This window comes from Saccopteryx leptura, chromosome 2, assembly GCF_036850995.1.
Source record: "Saccopteryx leptura isolate mSacLep1 chromosome 2, mSacLep1_pri_phased_curated, whole genome shotgun sequence".
Taxonomy (NCBI): Eukaryota; Metazoa; Chordata; class Mammalia; order Chiroptera; family Emballonuridae; genus Saccopteryx; species Saccopteryx leptura.
The window spans coordinates 179,005,347-179,027,203 of record NC_089504.1 but is presented as its reverse complement, the minus strand read 5'-3'; the positions used below and the strand labels follow the sequence as shown (position 1 = coordinate 179,027,203).

The window sequence follows — 21,857 nt, the reverse complement described above, 5'->3', positions numbered from 1 at the left end:
AATAAAAAAAATTCCTGATTTCAATTTACTATATCCACAAAGCTACAGTAATTAAAACAGTGTTGTAGTGGAATAGAATTGAATGCCCACGAATAACCCTTATATTTATGATCAACTAACTTTCAACTAGGGTGCCAAGGCAATCAAATAGGCCAAGGATAACAATTCAATACATGGTGCTGGGACAAGTAGATGTCTATACTTAAAATAAAATTGAAACCATACCTCTCACCTGCACAAAAACTAACTCAAGTCACAGACTTAAATGTAAAAACTAAAGCTAAACTTTGAAATAAATCTGAGACCTTTGGTTAGGCAAAACCTTAGACACAACCCTAAAAGAGTAAACAAAAAAAGAAAAAACATAGGTAGACTTCATCAAATTTAAAACTTTTGCCTGTAAAAAATACCCTCAAGAGAATGAAAAGAGAACTCATAAAACGGAGAAAGTATCTGCAAATCATATTATTGGATAAGGAACTTTTATCCAGAATAAAGAATTCTTGCCTGCCCAGTGGTGGTGCAAAGGATAGAGCATCAACCTGGGATGCTGAGCACTCAGGTTCAAAATCCCAAGGTCACTGACTTGAGTGTGGGCTCATCTGTCTTGCGTGCAGGCTCACCAGTTTGAGTGAGGGGTTGTAGGCTTGAGCATGGGATCATTGGCATGATCCCATGGTTACTAACTTGAGCCCAGGGGTTGCTGGTTTGAGCTCAAGGTCGCTGGCTTGAGCAAGTGGTTACTGGCTTGGCTGGAACAAGAAACATATAAGAAGCAATCAATGAACACATAAAGTGACACAACTATGAGTTGATGCTTCTCATCTCTCTCCCTTCCTGTTTCTCTCTCTATCTCACTTTAAAAAAAAAAAAAAAAGAATTCTTATGACTCAGTAAGTTATACAATTTTTGAAAGACAAAGGATTTAAATATACAATTATCAAAAACATATATAAATTGCTAATAAGTACATGAAAAGATGCTCAACATCATTTAGTCACCAGGGAAATACAAATCAAACCCATCAAATATTACTTAAAAATGAGACACTCACTAGGATGGCTAAAACAAAAAGACAATAAGATGTTTGGTGATGACAGACAAATTAGAACCCTCATATATTAGTAGTGGTAATGTAAAATCGCACAGCCACCTCAGAAGCAGTTTGACAGTTACTCAAAAAGTTAAACGTAGAATTACTATATGATTCACCAATACACTCCTAGGTATACACCCAAGAGAAAACATAAGTCTACATGAAAAACTGTACACAAATTTTCATAGCCACATTATTAATAGTACCCAAAAAGTAGAAACAATCCAAATGTCCACCAACTGATGAATGGATAAACAATATGTGATATATCCACACAATGGACTATTATTCACCCATAAAAAGGAACAAAGTGCCTGATCAGGTAGTGGTACAGTGGATAGAGTGTCAGCCTGGGATGCAGAGAACCCAGGTTCAAAATCCCAAGGTCGCGGGCTTGAGCACAGGGTTACAGGCTTAAGCGTGGGATCATAGATATGACCCCATGGTCACTGGCTCTAGCCCAAAGGTTGCTGGCTTGAAGCCCAAGGTCGCTGGCTTGAGCAAGGGACCACTGGCTCAACTGGATCCCTAGGTCAAGGCACATATGAGAAAGCAATAAATGAACAACTAAGGTGCTGCAACGAAGAACTGATGTTTCTCATCCCTCTCCCTTCCTGTCTGTCCCTATCTGTCCCTCTCTCTGTCTCTGACTTTTTTTTTTTTTTTTTTTTGCATTTTTCTGAAGCTGGAAACAGGGAGAGACAGTCAGACAGACTCCCGCATGCGCCCGACCGGGATCCACCCGGCACACCCACCATGGGACGATGCTCTGCCCACCAGGGGGCGATGCTCTGCCCATCCTGGGCGTCACCATGTTGCGACCAGAGCCACTCTAGCGCCTGAGGCAGAGGCCACAGAGCCATCCCCAGCGCCCGGGCCATCTTTGCTCCAATGGAGCCTTGGCTGCGGGAGGGGAAGAGAGAGACAGAGAGGAAAGCGAGGCGGAGGGGTGGAGAAGCAAATGGGCGCTTCTCCTGTGTGCCCTGGCAGGGAATCGAACCCAGGTCCTCCGCACGCTAGGCCGACGCTCTACCGCTGAGCCAACCAGCCAGGGCCTCTGTCTCTGACTTTAAAAAGAACAAAGTATTGATACATGATACAACTTGGATGAACCCTGAAAACATTATGCTAAATGAAAGAAGCCAGACACAAAAGGTCATATATTGTCTTTTCCCTTTTATATGTTATATCCAGACTAGGCAAATCCATAGAGACTAAAAGCAAATTAGAGGTTACCAAGGGAAGAAGGAAATGGGGAGTGACTACTTAATGGGTAGCAGGGGTCTCCAAACTTTTTACACAGGGGCCAGTTCACTGTCCCTCAGACCATTGGAGGGCTGCCAAATACAGTGGTCCTCTCACTGACCACCAATGAAAGAGGTGCCCCTTCCAGAAGTGCAGTGGGGGCTGGATAAATGGCCTCAGGGGGCCGCATTGCAGCCCGCGGGCCGTAGTTTGGGGACGCCTGGTATGGAATGATAAAAAAGTTTTAAAACTAGAAAGAGACAGTGGTTACACAAGCATTTGTTGAGTAAATGTAAATACCACTGAATTGTAGGCTTTAAAATTGTTAATTGTATGTTACATGAATTTTACCTTAAGTAAAAAAAAAAAAATTAACTTGGAGGAAAAATGTATATGTCCATACAAAGATTTATACAGAAATATTCATAGCATAGCTCTATTTGTAGTTGCTATAAACTGAAAAAAATCAAATGTGCATCTAAGTGAAGGGATAAACAAACTGTGTTAGTTACATACAGATTGTTACTCAGCAATAAAAATAAACTATTGACACATGTGACAGCATAAATTCTAAAAAAATTATGCTTAGTAGAAGCATAAACTTTACAATTCATTTATATAAAATTCTAGACAATGGAAACTATTCTAGTGACAGAAGATTGATCAGTGGTTGCCTAGAGACCACAGAGGCTGAGGGGCATATTACAAATGGAGATAAGAAAACTTGTGGGGATGATGACAATGTTCATTATCTTGACTGGTGATAGTTTAATGGGTGAACACTATGTTAAAGCTTAACAAACAGCCTGACCAGGCGGTGGCACAGTGGATAGAACGTCAGACTGGGATGCGGAGGACCCAGGTTTGAGACCCCGAGGTCGCCAGCTTGAGTGCAGGCTCATCTGCCTTGAGCAAGGAGTTACTAGGTCTGCTGAAGGCCCGTGGTCAAGGCACATGTGAGAAGGCAATTGACGAACAACTAAGGTGTCGAAACGAAAAACTGATGATTGATGCTTTTCATCTCTCTCCGTTCCTGTCTGTCTGTCCCTATCTATCCCTCTCTCTGATTCTGTCTCTGTAAAAAACAACAACAACAAAAAAAAACTTTACAAACAGAGGCCCTGGTTGGAGGGTCAGTGAATAGAGCATTGGCCCAGTGTATGGATGTCTTGGGTTCAATTCCCAGTCAGGGCACAGAAGAGAGAGACCATCTGCTTCTCTCCTTTCCCTCTTGCCCTCTTGCAGCCAGTGGCTGGATTGCTTTGAGCATGGTCCCAGGTGCTGAGGATAGCTCCATTGGAGTGTTATCAGGCTCAGGCACTAAAAATAGCTTGGTACTTGAGCACTGGCTCAAGATGGGGTTGCCAGGTGAATCCTAGTTGGGGCGCATGCAGGAGTCTGCCTCACTATCTCCCTTCCTCTCACCTAAAAAAAAATAAAGCTTAACAAATTATACATTTTTAATATATATAGTTTACCCTATGTTAATTATACCTCAATTAAGCTTTTCTTTAAAAAAAAAAAAAAAGATGGGAAAGGAAAAATGCTGGCCACTTAATAACTGATAAAGTAGTAACAAAAGCAGTTTTATTGTACCGTGTGGTACAGACAAAGCTTGGTAGAATTAAACATGGAGAACCACTCAAAGTAGCAGATAAATTTGACTTTTTTTTTAACTTAAAAATACTTCCATTGGCCCTGGCCGGTTGGCTCAGTGGTAGAGCGTCGGCCTGGCGTTCAGGGGTCCCGGGTTCGATTCCCGGTCAGGGCACACAGGAGAAGCGCCCATCTGCTTCTCCACCCCTCCCCCTCTCCTTCCTCTCTGTCTCTCTCTTCCCCTCCCGCAGCAAGGCTCCATTGGAGCAAGGATGGCCTGGGCGCTGGGGATGGCTCCTTGGCCTCTGCCCCAGGCGCTGGAGTGGCTCTGGTCGCGAAGGAGCGACGCCCCGGAAGGACAGAGCATCGCCCCCTGGTGGGCAGAGCGTCACCCCCTGGTGGGCGTGCCGGGTGGATCCCGGTTGGGCACATGCGGGAGTCTGTCTGACTGTCTCTCCCCGTTTCCAGCTTCAGAAAAATGCAAAAAAAAAAAAAAAATTAAATTTAAATTTAAAAATACTTCCATTAATCTCATTATAATTTCAGAGATGGTCAATCTTCTTTTTTGACTCATCTTTAGTTGGTAATGCTAGAACCCTCTCAGTTCTGGCAACTAATACAATTAATATGATCTTTAAATAAGCATTTAGATACAACAAGAAAGCTCCTATAAAAAACTATAATATGGTTCTTTAATACTAAAAATACCTGTGAACAGTTTCTCAAGTATGATGAAATCAACAAAAATGACTCCTACTATCAACATTAATCACCTCTTAAAAATTTCCAAGTTATAGCCTGACCAGGCAGTGGCACAGTGGATAGAGCGTCGGACTGGGATATGGAAGACCCAGGTTCAAAACCCTGAGGTCGCCAACTTGAGTGTGGGCTCATCTTGTTTGAGCAAAGCTCACCAGCTTGAGCCCAAGGTTGCTGGTTTGAGCAAGGAGTTATTCGGTCAGCTGAAGGCCCACAGTCAAGGCATATATGAGAAAGCAATCAATGAACAACTAAGCAGTCGCAACGAAAAACTGATGATTGATGCTTCTCATCTCTCTCCGTTCCTGTCTGTCTGTCCCTATCTATCCCTCTCTCAGACTCTCCTTGTCTCTGTAAAAAAAAAAAAAAATCCCAGTTATAGATATTTTACTTCTTGTAGATATTTACTCAAATAAATTTAAACTATTTCAAAATGTTTTATCTACTTTCTAAAAAGTTAGAAAAATCTTATGGTTAAAACCCTAAGATGAATTTTTCTTTACCAAAAAGTATGTCCATTGTTTTAAAGACAAACAAAAGTATGATGTATTCACTCGTGGGAAAAATGTATGGAAATGGGGGTGAAGTTCAGTCAATCATAAGCACTTTACATTCATAATATTTATGCCAGCCAGGTGAGAAATGACATTGTCTAACCCAAGATACCATTGTCCCTCACTTCGACTACAGCAGTAGCTTTTTTAATGTTTTAATTTAACTGAACTGAATCTTGATATAGTTTTAAGTCTCAATGTATTCATCTATTAAATGAGCACAGTGGCACTTGAAATCTCATGAAGTTGTGTGTTGCCTGGTATATAAAACGTACTCTATAATGCTTCCTATTATTACCTGAATAAATGTTCAGCCTCCATGAGTCCAGTGCTGGAATGGCATCACATATAAGAAACAAGTCTAACCTCAAAAAAATAAAAAAATTAAAAAGTTAAAAGCAATTTAAATCTTAGTAGATTAAGACTCTCAAAAAAAAATAAAGAGATTCATTTCAAAATCCACAGTAGTTTCTTAATTTCTTTCCAAATTCTTTTTACTCACAATGTTTCTCCTAACTCTACATCTGACCTGAACCCTCTATATCTACCCCTACACTCAATTCACTGCCCATTTGGCTCTTTCCCCTCTAATGATCCCCTTCTTATAAGCAGTTCTTGGTCGATTTTCTAATATAAATTAACCATCCAGTCTTATTCCTAGAAATTCTTCAGCTATTTTCTTACTCATTATCCTTTTATACAAGCCTAGAAAGTGGGCTAGCAGATCTAGAATCTCCTTTAGTAGATGAGAAGTAAAACTAGAGAGGCCAGAGACAGAATTTTCCTCTGTAAGTATAATTATGTATTGCAAACACATAGTTTAATACCCCCTTACCTCAACTGTAGTATTTATTTTCTATGCTAAAGTGAGGAGTATCCCCAACTCAACCATTTTGTTTTACAACTCTATCCTCTGATCACATCAACAGCTGCCTTCCCAATATACTAAGATTTCTATGAAAAAACTCTTCAAGTTTTTTTTTTAATTAATTTATTGTGTTTACATAGATTCTAATGTCACCTGTGTTCCTCAGTACATCCCCCCCTCCCCGTAATGTCCTCTCCCTCACATTTCTTTATAGTCCTTGTACCTCAGGGTTTGGGCATTACAAAAGTGTGGTAGTTTGGTTAGGGGCAGGAGGCATGGCCAGAGGGCACTGCTTTTCCCTTTTCATCACCAACCTTGGTCCTGGAACACTGCCTTCCTCAGGTGGTGAAATTTTCCCACAGGACATGCCTTGTTTTCTCCGATGCTAAGAAATTACTAGTTGCCTTTCCTCACAGGCCCTCAAACCATGCCCAGTCATGTCTAGTTTTTAAGTAGGCACAATAGGTTCACACTGAGAACCAAGCCACACCACGAGCTCACGCCTCAACTGAGTCAGAAAATCGTGAACAGCATAATTTAGAGCATGCACTAGTACTCACTACTATAATGGTTTTCTTACCATATTTGTAGTTTTACCAAAATTAAAACTGGAATACTTTCTGATAGTTCAATTCCTTTCTGCCCTCTATCTTCCATAATCCCCATATAGCTTGCAGGTTTTTAAATACAATGCAATAGGTTCTTAACTAATCTCTCTACTTCCACTCTGGGCACTCTATTGTTATCTGTTCTCTCCAAAGAAACATGAGTGATGTTTTCATTTATTTATTTTTTAAATTTTTATTCATTTATTTCAGCAAGAGAGGAAGGGAGAAAGAATGAGAGACAGGAACATTGAGCTGTTCCTGTATATGCCCTGACTAGAGATTGAACCAGTAACTTTAGTGCTTCGGACAATGCTCTAATGAAACCCGGAGCTATCTGGCCAGGGCTTATGAGTGTACTTTTGAAAATGTAAATCAGATCATTAACTTGCTTGCTCAACCAGCTTCCTCCCACCAATGACTTTCCATCGACCCAAGCAAGGTCTAGAGCAGGGGTCTCCAAACTTTTTACACAGGGGGCCAGTTCACTGTCCCTCTCAGACCATTGGAGGGCTGCCATATACAGTGGTCCTCTCACTGACCACCAATGAAAGAGGTGCAGTGGGGGCTGGATAAATGGCCTCAGGGGGCCGCATTTCGGCCCGCGGGCCGTAGTTTGGGGACGCCTGGAGAGTCCTACAAAATTTGGCTCCAACTATGCTTGAACATCTCTAACTACATATTTCCCACAAGGCCTTTGTACATTGTACATGTTGTTCCTCCATCCAGAACACTCCTCTCCCGTGAAGGAAATGCTGGGTTGGCCTTCCCTCAAGTAATAATAGTATGTATGTCACTACAAAGAGGTCTTCTCTGACCACCAAATCTGAAATATCCCCTTCTCCTTTACTCTCAATCACATCACATCTATTTTCTTCACAGCACTTATTATGATGCAGTTACTTATTTATTTGAAAATTGTTTATTATCTCAAACAAGAATGCAAGCTCCTTGAGGGCATAAATCTTGTGCATTTTGTTCATTATCTGCATCCTCAATGCCAAATAGTGCTTGACACATAATAAGCACTGAAACAGTTTTCCAATTGTTTGAGTCATTTACAAAGCTAAGTAATACCTTTAAAGACCTAACAGGCTCTGGCTGGTTGGCTCAGTAGATAGATCATCAGCCTGGTATATGGATGTCCTGGGTTCAATTCCTGGTCAAGATACACAAGAAAAGTAACCATCTGCTTCTCTCCCCCTTCCTCTCTTCCTTCTCTCCCTCCTCCCCTCCCACAGACAGTGGCTCAATTGGTTTGAGCGCTGGCCCTGGGTGCTGAGAACGACTTTGTTGGTCTGAGCATGTCAGTCTCAGGCACTAAAAATAGCTTGGTTGATTCGAGCATCAGCCCAAGATGGTGGGGGGAGGGGTTGCCAGGTGGATCCCAGTCGGGCCCATGCAGGAGTCTGTCTCACTATCTCCCTTCCTCTCACTTAAAAAAACAAACAAACAAACAAACAAACAAAAAATCCAACCTAGCCTGACCAGTGGTGGCACAGTGGATAAGAGTGTAGCCCTGGGACACTGAGGTACCAGGTTCAAAACCCCAAGGTCACCAGCTTCAGTGCAGGTTCACTAGTTTGAACATGGGGGCTTGGCTCGAGGTTGCTGGCTTGAGCAAGGGGTCACTGGCTTGGCTGGATCCACCAGATCAAGAAACATATGAGAAGCAATCAATGGAAAACTAAAGTGCCGCAACTAAGAGTTGATGTTTCTCATCTCTCTCCCTTCCTGTCCCTGTCTCTCTCCCCCTCTCACTAAAAAAAAAAAAAAAAAAAAAAAAAGGAACAATGCCCACTACTATAAACAAACATGGCCAAAAAATATTTTTAGCAATTCCAATCAAGAAGTGGAGTTTATTTCCCCATCTCTTAAATCTGAGCTGGCTTTGTGACTTGCTTTGTCCAAAAGGATACAGCATGAATGACACTGTGCAATTTCTGAACCTACGCCTTCAGAGAACTTCCACTAGCACACTCTTAGAATCTAGCCACCATGCAAGGAAGTCAAGAGAGCCTGTAGGAGAAGCCATAGCATCCTGGATGACAGCTCCAACCCAATGCAAGACAATGCTGGAGTGAGGTATCCAGATACAACCAACTCCTAGCCAACTTGCCAACCAACCACAGAATGAGTGAGCCCAACAGATACCATGTGGAATGGAGGCAAACCCTTAAACAAATCATAAACAAATATAGCAGACCCCTGCTATCCACAGTTTCAGTTACCCATGGTCAACCATGATCCAAAAATATTAAATGAAAAATTCTAGAAATAAACAATTTATAAGTTTTAAATTGGGCACCGTTCTGAGTAGTGTGATGAAATCTTGCCCTGTCCAGCTCCATCCCCCACCCATAACATGAATCATCTCTTTGTCCAGCATATCCACACTGTATATACTAACCACCCTCAATTAGTAGCCATTAATTATCAAATCAGTGGTTAAGGCATCAAAGTGCACATTCAAATAACCCTTATTTTACTTAATAATGGCTCCAAAGCACAAAAGTAGTGATGCTGGCAATTCAGATATGTCAAAAAGAAGCAGGAAAGTGCCTCCGTTAGGTAAAAAGATGAGTAGAGGGCAGCAAGATATTTTGAAAGACAGAGACCACATTCTCATCATTTTTATTACAGTGTATTATTCCATTTTCATATTAGTTATTGTGTTAATCTCTTACTGTGCCTAATTTACAAATTAAATCTTATCCTAGTTATTAAGGGTGGAGCAAAAGTAGGTTTACAGTGTGAGTATGTAAAACAGCTTATTCTTTTATTATTATTTATTAATTATTGTATTATTTTCTATTTGAACAACTGTAAACCTACTTTTGCCATACCCTGAATAGGAAAACAGAGTACATATATTATTGTTCCATGTAATCAGTGGTTTCAGGCTTGCACTGGAGGGTCCTGGAACATATTCCCTGTGAACAGGAGTTCACAGGGAACTACTACTATAAATAGCTGTTTTAAGTCACTAACATTTGGGGTGGTTTGGTCCACAGTAATAGATAACAGAAACATCTACAATCAACTAAGACTAATTCAAAATATGAATGGGTCACTCAAAAACAGTACATACATTCCCATCGCATAAGCAAACTGGAATCTTTAAAGAACAATCTACAGAACCACCATCCGCTGAGAAGACATTTTATCACAGAATCCCAGCAGAATGCTCAGGTTCATCAATTTGTCCCTGCATCTATCCCATGTGTAAATACTTGGGAGAAAATATATACAAATATATGTATCCCACAAAGGATTCACATGCAAAACATACAAAGAATTTCTACAAATCAATAAAAAGACAAACAACCCAATTTTTAAGATGGGTAAAAGTTTAACAGGTACTTCAAAAAAGATAATATTTTAAAGGCCAATATGCATTTGAAGAAATGTTCTATATCAATGGTCATCAGAGAAATGCATATTAAAGCCACATAAAGACATCACTATACTCCCAACAGATTGGCTAAAATTAAAAGTACTGACAGTACTAAATGTAGTCAAAGATATAGCACAACAAGAACTCTCATACACTGCTAGCAGGAGACTAAATTGATACAACCATTTTGAAAAACCACAGTACTTACGGTAAACATACATATACCCCATGAACTAGCAATTCTACTCCTGGGTATATAACCAATAGTAGTGAGTGCTTATGTCTATGAAGACATGTACAAAAATGTTCATTAGCAGTATTACTCATAACAGCCCAAACCTGACAACCCAATGGAAAACTTATGGTATGGTTTGCACAATGAAATATTACCTAGCCATGATAAAGAACAAACCATTGATTCATGCATCTCAAAGACAATATTGAGGGGAAAAGACACAAAAAGAGTATGTATTATATGTTTCTATTACTCTTAAATTCAAAAACAGATAAAACTACTCTATGGTAATGAAAGTCAGAATACTGATTATCTTTGAAAGCTATTTTAGCAAAAAGATTCTAGAGCATTTCTAATTTTTAGGTTTACTTCCAGAGCAAACTGCCTTTCCAAGAGTATTTGAGGTGACAGCTTAGACCTGATGTGACAATGGACGCTGCTGGTTGTGCTTCTGCCCATCCAGCCAACAAACAGATCCTGCTAGGATTAGTTCTGCTTTAGGAAAGACAAGCTCTAAACCCTGCACTGGTCTGTAAAGCCTGGCCCTCTGGAGCTCCATGATTAAGTCAGTGCCTTAGTTTAGGACCTCACTATTTTTCACTGGCCTACTACAAGACACACTGTGATAAGGGTGATCTTTGAAAAATACAAATATGATGGTATCACCCACCTACATCCCTACCATATATGTGTACAACAGCCCCCCTTTAAAATCCTGCAAAGACTCCCTACTACTTATACAATAGATTCTGCACTCCTCAGCAAGGCACTTAAGTTCCTTTATACTCTGGCCCCTAAGTACCTTTTTGCTCTTTTTCCATATATCCTGAGTTTCAAAACAAATTACTTATAGTTGACCTAGAAAGCTAGGCTTTTTCTCACCTCAGTATTTTTAAATATGTAATGCATCCTCTATCTAGAACAGCACATCTAATGTGGCCTGAGAAGGTCTTAGAGGTCAAACTATTTTCATAATAACAGTTATTTCATAATAACAGTAACATGTTATTTTCCTTTTTTTTTTTTTTTTTTTTACAGAGACAAAGAGAGTGTCAGAGAGAGGGATAGATAGGGACAGACAGACAGGAACGAAGAGAGATGAGAAGCATCAATCATCAGTTTTTTGTTGTTCATTGATTGCTTTCTCATATGTGCCTTGACCGCGGGGCCACAGCAGACCAAGTAACCTCTTGCTCAAGCCAGCGATCTTGGGTCCAAGCTGGTGAGCTTTTTGCTCAAACCAGATGAGCCCTCGCTCAAGCTGGTGACCTCGGGGTCTCGAACTTGGGTCCTCCGCATCCTAGTCCGACGATCTATCCACTGCGCCACACCTGGTCAGGCTGTTATTTTCCCTTTTTACCATGGTGACAAAAGCAATGTCAGTCTAACTTCTAGTGCCTTAGTGTGGGGACCCTAATGGTGATATCCGGGATGTGAGCTCTGGTTAACAACATAAACTGCAGAAGCAGTCCAGCTCCCATGCTTTTCTGGGCAGCAGCTCCAGCTCCTATGCTTTTCAGACTGCCTGACTCAGCTCCAGTTCCCATGCCTTTCTAGGGCAACCATGCCTTTTTGGGCTTCCTGACTTGGCAACTGACATCACCTCACTGATGTATTGCTGGCCCCATATCACTATTGTCCCTAAGCACTATATCTACTGCACCAGCACTGCTAGGTTAAAACTCTGGGATTCCAAGACTGTAGGACTGCAGGTCTGCTTGGTGTACAGCATGGAATAAAGTATTGCAGCATGTCTCATCTACCTCTGGCTCCTTGTGTTTCTTCACCTTAGGATTTCACTGCCTGAATCATCCCTTGGGAAGCAGGGGAACTCTGACATTTGGCACAGCGAACAGGATGTGCACTGACACTTAGCATAAATCAAGGCAGGGACATCAAACTGTACTAGTAATACCATATTCTTCACCACCCCATACTTGCAGTTTAAAAAAGAAAAGATATATTTTACTTAATAAAGCAATAAAAATTAATAATTTTATTAACTTTCCACCCTTGAATACATGTTCTTTTCAATATTCTAGGTGACAAAATGGAAAGTATAAAATACAGCACTCTGCTGCATATCAAAATACAATTGTCTTGAGAAAAAGCAACTGAGTTGCAAGCTGAGCTATTTTCTTTTTTCATGGAATACTATTATTTATTCAGTAAAAAACTGACGGGCAAACTATGGTATGTGGCAATATTTTTCACAAAAATGAACACAGTAAGCCTGTTATGTCAAAGAAAACAAATGATAGTATTTATTGCCAGTGATAAAATTCAAGCTTTTAAGCTAAAACCAAATTTTGAAAATGCGTATCTACTGTGGGCTTGACTACTTCTCAATACTTTAAGACTTTCTAGCCCTGGCCAGTTGGCTCAGTGGTAGAGTATCAGCCCGACATGTGGATGTCCTGGATTCAATTCCTGATCAGGGCACACAGGAGAAGCGCCCATCTGCTTCTCTACCCCTCCCCCCTCACTTCTCTCTCTCTTTTCCTCCCCCCCTGCAGCCATGGCTCAATTGGAGCGAGTTGGCCCCAGGCACTGAGGATGGCTTCATGGCCTCTGCCTCAGGAAGTAAAAATTGGCTCCGGCTGCAACGGAGTAAGGGCCTCAGAAGGGCAGAGCATCACCCCCTAGTGGGCTTGCCGGGTGAATCCCAGTCCAGGCACATGTAGGAGTCTGTCTCTGCCTCCCCTCCTCTCACTAAATAAATAAAAAAAAAAGACTTTTTGATAAAATGGTGGTGATAATGACTGTGATGTTTTAAAACTGTATAATTAAATGTGTCAAACATTTGGAAGATTTGCATAACTCAGCGAACCAAAATTTTCCCATTGACCAATTCATGATGTTTCAAAATCATACATGGGTTAAAAATGTATTCGATTATAACCTAGACATAAATTTTAATGTAAACAAGCACAAAATTTCATTAATATGGTTTCAGATTCTACATTGTAACTAACATTTAAGAACTGCCACTTGTTGAGTTTGGGTATAGTATCAAATATCCATAATTACCCAAAGAAATATTAAAATACTATTTCTGAAACTACATACCTCTGAGGCTGAATTTTCTTCATCTATTTAACCAAAATGACATACGACAATAGACTGAATACAAATGCAGACATGAGAATCCAAGCTGTCTTCTATTAAGCTAGACATTAAAAAAATTTACAAAATGTAAAACAATGTCCCTCCTTCTTACTAAATCGTTTATTTTAGAAGTTTTTTCATATAAAAAATGTGTTAATATTAATATATAGTTTATTGTAATTTTAATATATAGTATATTGTAATTTTAATTGATAATTTTTAAATATAAAATATTTTCTTAGTTTTAACTTCTAATACAACCCATATAAATAAAATTTCTTTGGTATCTAAAATAAATTATTTTTTAAAGAGTTAGGAAGTCAGAAAACAAAAAAATTTTATATCTGCTAATCTAGAAGTTCCCTAGCCCACTTGTCCTTCAAGGCTCCGCTGCTCTAGAAAGCCTTCCTGATAGCATAGGTAGAGTTAGTTAATCTGCTATATTTGTTTAGAGTAGAAAGCAAAGACTACATTCTTTGATAGGCACTTAATTTAAGATGTGTTGAATGAACAAAGCTAAAATGCAATCCAATGCTGAGTGCTCCACTGTAAATATACATGAAGAAAAATTCAAATTGGTCATTTTATATATATCCGCCTCTATTAAATCTTCCCTCTCAAATCTTGAATCAATTGCTGGTAGAAATAGAAACTGTATATATTTTTGGAATCTACATAATTTACAAAACATCTGTAGAATTTACAAAAATATACACCTTTAGCCTGACCTGTGATGGCCAGTGGATAAAGTATTACCCCGCAACACCAAGGACACAGGTCTGAAACCTTGGGCTTGCCTGGCACATTACTACGAGCAATAATGAACAACTCAAGTAAAGCAACTGTGAGTTGATACTTCCTGCTTCTCCCCATGCCACCCCTCCTCTCTCTGTAAAATCAATAAATAAAATCTGAAAAATATATATATACACCTTCAAATACTTATCATTATTCCAAATATGCAAAATGACATATGTACAAAGTCATTCATCTAGCACTGTTTGTAACCACAAAAAAATGAATGAAAATGCTCTTTAATAGTAGAGTGATAAAATAAACAATACATACATATTCTGTAATACTTTGCAGACATAAACAAGAAAGAGGAAATTCTTAATAAAAAAAGAGTAAGAAAATTCTAGATGTATTTTTAGTTATATTTCTAAGTGAAAAGAGCAAAACAATCATTTTTGTAAAATGCAAGAAAAAATATATTTACATGGATGTTTATTTTATGCTTATAAGTAAGTAGGATGCACAAAAAATATTAGTTGCATTAGAAAAGAGGAACTAACCATAACCAATTGGGTTATAGGAGCAAGAAAAAAAACTTCACTCTACTTTTTTCTATATGAACCACATAGATGTAATACCAACTCAAAAAGTAAATCTAAAAATGTCTAAGAATCTTGATTTCACATAATAACTTCTCATCTTATTTTCTCTAACCTCAAAAAAGATCCCGATTTTTTTTTAACTGCCTAAACCAGGTAACTGTAAAAATAATCAATGTAAGAAAAACCCTGGCCAGTTGGCTCAGTGGAGCGTTGGCCCAAAGTATGGACATCCCAGGTTCGATTCCCAGTCACAGCACACAAGATAAGCAACCATCTGCTTCTCTCTCCCTCTCTCCCTCTTTTCTTCCTTCCCCCTTCCCACAGCTAGTGGCTCTATTGATTCAAGTATTGGCCCGGTGCTGAGGATAGCTCAGTTGGTCTGAGCATGTCAGACTCAGGCACTGAGGACAACTTGGTTGATTTGAGCACCGGCCCCAGATGGGGTTGTCCCGGTGGGGGTGTATGCAGGAGTCTGTTTCACTATCTCCCCTCCTCTCACTTAAAAAAAAAAAAAAGATACCCACTATAAAGCTTATGAATTAATTGTGTTAAGTGCTTAACTTAACTAACAATTCTGGGATAAGGTCAGGATCTTCACCTTTTATCTTATATACTTTTGAGTTATTTATATTTCTTACAATGAGTATATATTATATTACTTTTGTAATTTGAAAAATACAAACCTCTATAAGATTGAAAACGTTAAATAAAAAAATCTATAGTCCTTTTATTTGGAAATACTGATATGAATTTGTAATATACTTTCATTAAAAAAAAAGCCATTTTGGCCCTGGCCGGTTAGCTCAGTGGTAAAGCGTCGGCCTGGTGTGCAGAAGTCCCGGGTTCGATTCCCAGCCAGGGCACACAGGAGAAGCGCCCATCTGCTTCTCCACCCCTCCCCCTCTCTCCTTCCTCTCTGTCTCTCTCTTCCCCTCCCGCAGCCGAGGCTCCATTGGAGCAAAGATGGCCCGGGCGATGGGGATGGCTCCTTGGCCTCTGCCCCAGGCGCTAGAGTGGCTCTGGTCGCAATGGAGCGACGCCCCGGAGGGGCAGAGCATCGCCCCCTGGTGGGCAGAGCGTCACCCCCTGGTAGGCATGCCGGATGGATCCCGGTCCGGCGCATGCGGGAGTCTGTCTATCTCTCCCCATTTCCAGCTTCAGAAAAATCCAAAAAAAAAAAAAAAAAAAAAAGCCATTTTATTTCCTAGTCTTGTTCACTGAAAATGGCAAAAAACAACGACCAATGCACTAAGCAAATGAGTACTCTTGTGACCACCCAGACAATGGTCTTTAAACATCATTTCCCCATAAAGGAACTAGGGTTTTAGAGGCAATGGCTGACACATGCTGGGAAATGTAAATGTAACAGAGGATCTCAGAACACCATGTTAGCTAGAAGACAAAGAAGCTATCAAAGAGTAACAGGATCACAGCAAAGGGACATCGGAGGTGCCCATTTGCCAAGATGAGACAGTGAGACACCAATAAGGGTAAAATTAAAATTGTTTGAAAATATAAATATGCTTAAATAGCAGAGTTTATAATGGAATTAAAATAAAACTTAGTCACCCTTGAAGGATGTTAGTGAACAAACTCATTATTTTGAAAATGGCGGCCCTGGCCAGTTGGCCCAGTGGTAGAGCGTCAGCCTGGCGTGCGGAAGTCCCAGGTTCGATTCCCGGCTAGGGCACACAGGAGAGGCACCCATCTGCTTCTCCACCCCTCCCCCTCTCCTTCCTCTCTGTCTCTCTCTTCCCCTCCCGCAGCCTAGGCTCCACTGGAGCAAAAGATGGCCCGGGCGCTGGGGATGGCTCCTTGGCCTCTGTCCCAGGCACTAGAATGGCTCTGGTCTCGACAAAGCGACGCCCCAGATGGGCAGAGCATCGCCCCCTGGTGGGTGTGCCGGGTGGATCCCGGTTGGGTGCATGCGGGAGTCTGTCTGACTGCCTCCCCATTTCCAGCTTCAGAAAAATACAAAAAATACAAAAAAAAAAAAAAAAGAAAATGGCATTTGTCTTGCCTTTTCTGTACAAGTCGTATCTCAGAGTAAGCAAACAGGTGACAAAGAAAAGTATCTCTTTATAAAAGTATTTTAGCTAAAATAAATTAAGAAATGATAGAATTTGAATAGCACCACTTTTTAACCCTTAATGAAGTTCAATGAAGTGGTATAGACAATGATCACTAGTGGCTGCCTACATCATAAAAAAAGAGACTAGTAGATGTCATACATCTCCTCCTAATGAAAATACACTATGGAAGTGTTCTAGCCAAAAAAATATAAATCTGAATCTGATCATCTCTAGTTGTAACTGCCAATTTGAAGGAAACATGGGGGACAGAGAAACATGTTAAATGGCACCACTATGATGATCACCGTATCCATATGTGGGAAACTACTAAACAGATGACCCAGTTTCTTCAACAAATAAACTCTAAGGAAAAAAAAAGAGGGAGGTGAAATCTTTTAGGTTAAGATATTTTAAAGATCTATTGACCAGGCCTGACCTGAGGTGGTGCAGTGGATAAAGTGTAGACCTGGAACGCAGAGATCGCCAGTTCAAAACCCTGGGCTTTCTTGGTCAAGGCACATATGGGAGTTGATGCTTCCTGCTCCTTTCCCCTTCTCTCTCTCTTTCTCCTCTCTAAAATGAATAAGTAAAATAAAAAAAAGACATATTGACCAGTTACAAGATATAGACTTTATTTGAATCCTACTATATACACACAGGCTACTTAAAAAATGGTAATACAATCAAGGAAATATGAATATCAGATATGTAATACTAAGGAATCATTATTTTAGATGTACAAATGGTGTTGGTATTATGTTTTTAAAAGTCCTTATTTTTAGAGATATATACTGAAATATTTATGGATTAAATAATACAATACAGATTTGCTTCAAAATAATCAGTAAGGGGAGTATAGTAGGAATATAGAGGAGACAAGATTAGTCAGAAGCTAATAATTATATATGGAGGCTCGTTTTACTATGATATTTCCACTGTTTTTGAATGTTTAAAATTTTCCATAATAAAAAGCTCAGTTCAATTCCTACCTCCTTCCTACCTTCCTGTATTAATTTCTCTCTTCTTTCTCATTTATTTGTACTACACAATTAGACTCAACTCAATTCTACTGCATTCTTTTTATATCACAGAATCTAATCCATTATCATCCACTGTTGTTTTAATCATTAAATGTTTATAATTTATCTCCACAGCTAGCCGGTAAGTCCTTTAACACAAAAAAATATTTTGATTCTACAGCCATAGAATGATACTGAACCTTCTAATGGTACCAAGAACTTTATCTGACACTCAAGTTGTCTCTGAAAAAACCTGGGGCCTTTAGAAAAAATGCAATATTCTTCTCTGTCATCTCAAAGGCTACATTGTACTAAAATTAAGTTTTTACTCTAGTAAAAGCATATAATATTGTCTTCTTCAAATTTTCTAGGGATCCCTTTTGTGACATCAAAATGCTAAGTCTCCAATACGTTAAGGCAAGCTAATAACACAAGCTTTTCCTCCCAGAGTTGAAACAGGCATATTTATACTCTTTCACAGAAAATAATTATATATTACTAGGTTTAAATAGAAATTTTGTTAGGTAATGCCCTTGCCAGTTAGCTCAGTTGTTTAAAGAGTCACCCTGAAGCTCAGAGGTTGCCAGTTCAATCCCTTTCAATCCCTAATCAGGGTATATACAGGAACGAATTGATGTTTTTTTCTCTCTCTCTCTTCTCTTCCTCTCTCACTAAAATCAATAAAAAAAATTTTAAAAAGAAATTTTGTTAGCTAAGTAATTAAATACACATAAGTTATTTAATAAAAAACTTCAGCTACAATATAAAAAGATTACCCGAGAGAAGACAAGATGGCGCTGGAGTAGGCGGACGTACCAACATCTACCTCCCAGAACCAAAGTGGATTACAAACTAATTTTAAGAACTATCATCTGGAAAAACCAACTCTGGACTAAACTAAGAGGACTCTTCAACCAAGGAACACTGAAAAAGCCACACTGAGACTGGTAGGAAAAGCGGAAACATGGAGAGGGCTGCCTAGCTCCCCGGAGCAAACAGCAGCCAGGAGAGACTCGAGTGGCAGGAAGTGAGTTTAGCAGAGAGGGGAGGGTCCTGAACCCCAGGATCAAAGCCCCAGCCTGCAGCCCCAGAGCCCAGACGAGGCAGGCATAAGGACAGTATTTAGCTGGAAACAAGTCAGGATACTGTTTGTGAGAAAGAGACTGCTTTCTCAGACCCAGGATCCTTCTTAAAGGGACCGCGCAGAACACCTGTAAAGCCAGAAGCCACGGCCAGGGCCACTGTCGCAGCAGCCGCCTGGCCCATGCAGGTTCGCATTGGATTCGGACAGTCGGTAAAGAAACAGCGGAGCCAAAAACTGATGGGCCATAGTCTTTAATTCTAGCTTGCACCCGGCGGGCAAGTAAAAATACACACTGGGCTCCAAAACCCAGTCACATTCAGTGCTCACAAAGCCACTGACTTATCCGAGTTTCCTAGAATCAAAGGTTTCTAGCTCACCAGACTTATTCACCTCTGTTCCCCATCTCCTTCCTTATCCCAAACTCTACACAAACTGGCATCTCACTCAGCACTCCACCATCTTGGCTGTTTCTCCTGGCCTCCTCCACGTGGCCTTTCTCTGCTCTCCTCTGCTCTCTCCTCTAATGATAATCTCAGGAACCAAGAGCGCAAGCTCCCACTCTGTCCCCATTTTATAGTGCAGATTCCAAACCTTTAATCCAATATACAAAATAGAGAAGTCTCCAATACAAAGACACTCCTCTGAGGCATGATTGGACTGCACCGCCCCACATCAAAACGGGTGGGAAAGGCTTAATCCCAAAACCAAGCACCAGGCTACAAGGATTCTCTACCTGCCCACAGAGACACACATTAATATCACCTGGGTGACGGCCTCCTCGTGGGCAGTGCCGTCCTTAACAAAGTGAGCATAATATATTTTATCTGCCCAACAATCCACCCCTATGTTCACTTTACTATCCACAATCTACATCACCGGCATCTCTGTGCAAGGAAATTAGGCACATTACACAAATTACAACATGACAAATCATACAGTTTCAACAATCACAAAGGTACACTTCACCAGTCTCTGAGCACTTTGCCTAAAGCGCAAAATGTCTCGGCCTTCTTTCTAGCCATGGGAAAAGCTTCCCAGGGAAGGGGAGTGCTTCCAGCAAAGCCACCCCCCACCCCCATCAAGGTATTTCACATTGTCCAAAATCCATAATCCGTAAGTCCATCCAACAAAGGAGTCAGTGCCCACTCCGGTCGTAGTCCAGGAAATCAGTCCGTGCACATGGGGCGTCAGCCACCCCCCTCATCCCTGCCATCCTGGCAGGTCTTACACTGTCCCAAAGAGGAGCACATGGCAATGGCAGTCAGCATTTCCATCTTGGCTCTGGAGAGCATGATAACGTTCATCCTATGTCCCCAAAATCGCAGACCCACCAGGAGCATAGTACGAACTCCTTGCTTCTGGGCTATCACCTTCTGGAGACTGCGGATCACAACTCCAGTCCGATTCTCCTCATCCTCCAAAGAGGAACTGAAAACACCAGCTCCCGCTGTCAGGCTCAAGCCCTGGGCTGCCGCCGCCTTCTGCTCCGCAGACCTTGCAGCTCCGGACCCGGCCTCAGCTTCAGCCTCAGCCTCAGCCCCGGCCTCCTGCTGCTGCTGGCTGTCTGCAACATCTAGGGCAAGCTGCAACTCACGAACCTCTGAATCCTCCTCCAGCGTTTGCTCCATTTCCAAGCGAATCTCGCAAACCTGGTCGGCCTCCTCCTCCAGCGCTTCCTCCAGCTCCAGGGTCAGGATCGGTTTCTCCTGCGTTTGCTCCAGCTCCTTCCACTGCTCGGTTTGCAGGTCCCGGGCAGCCTCTTCCACAGAGCTCTCAGTTTCCTCACACATGGCTGTAAAAGTCAGCCAGCCTACAATCCCCAAAAGGACAGCTATGGGGAACCCTAACACTAGCCAGTCCTCTACTCCACTACTCAAAAGCTCCTTGCCAATCTGTATCGAATCCTGCCACAGACTACGCCAAATGTAAAGCCAGTATCCAAGGCCAGGGCCACTATCGCAGCAGCCGCCTGGCCCATGCAGGTTCACATTGGATTCGGACAGTCGGTAAAGAAACAGCGGAGCCAAAAACTGATGGGCCATAGTCTTTAATTCTAGCTTGCACCCGGCGGGCAAGTAAAAATACACACTGGGCTCCAAAACCCAGTCACATTCAGTGCTCACAAAGCCACTGACTTATCCGAGTTTCCTAGAATCAAAGGTTTCTAGCTCACCAGACTTATTCACCTCTGTTCCCCATCTCCTTCCTTATCCCAAACTCTACACAAACTGGCATCTCACTCAGCACTCCACCATCTTGGCTGTTTCTCCTGGCCTCCTCCACGTGGCCTTTCTCTGCTCTCCTCTGCTCTCTCCTCTAATGATAATCTCAGGAACCAAGAGCGCAAGCTCCCACTCTGTCCCCATTTTATAGTGCAGATTCCAAACCTTTAATCCAATATACAAAATAGAGAAGTCTCCAATACAAAGACACTCCTCTGAGGCATGATTGGACTGCACCGCCCCACATCAAAACGGGTGGGAAAGGCTTAATCCCAAAACCAAGCACCAGGCTACAAGGATTCTCTACCTGCCCACAGAGACACACATTAATATCACCTGGGTGACGGCCTCCTCGTGGGCAGTGCCGTCCTTAACAAAGTGAGCATAATATATTTTATCTGCCCAACAACACCTCTCTCACAGCCACTCACATGTGGCTCCGGGGACGGGGAGAGAGGAAAAGACCATAGGAGCAGGAAGAGAGTGTAATCTAGGAGGCACAGGGAGAAACATTTTGAGAGATAGCCACCCTAACCCCTGGGACGAGTCACTCCTCAAATCTGAAGGGAATATTTCCCCTGGAAACAGCAATACCAGCAAAGGGAAGCAGGACACCAGCCAAACAAGCTCCCCCGCAGCACTCAGAGCAGTGTTGCTTAG

General features: G+C 41.3%; 1 protein-coding gene across 43 annotated transcripts in view; it reads right to left on the bottom strand.

The window, feature by feature from the left end:
• R3HDM2 (R3H domain containing 2) overlaps positions 1–21,857 on the bottom strand; it is a 223,684-nt gene that overhangs the window by 132,151 nt on the left and 69,676 nt on the right. For 29 of the 43 annotated variants that reach the window (XM_066369395.1, XM_066369398.1, XM_066369410.1 and 26 more), the window contains exon 1: positions 5,549–5,616. The exons of 6 other annotated variants lie outside the window; for them this stretch is intronic. The gene's annotated coding sequence lies outside the window, so the exon portion shown is untranslated. Of the gene's footprint in view, positions 1–5,548; positions 5,617–17,308; positions 17,446–21,857 lie in introns of those variants that run through there. 8 more of the 43 variants (XM_066369422.1, XM_066369421.1, XM_066369425.1 and 5 more) reach the window with 3 other exon arrangements.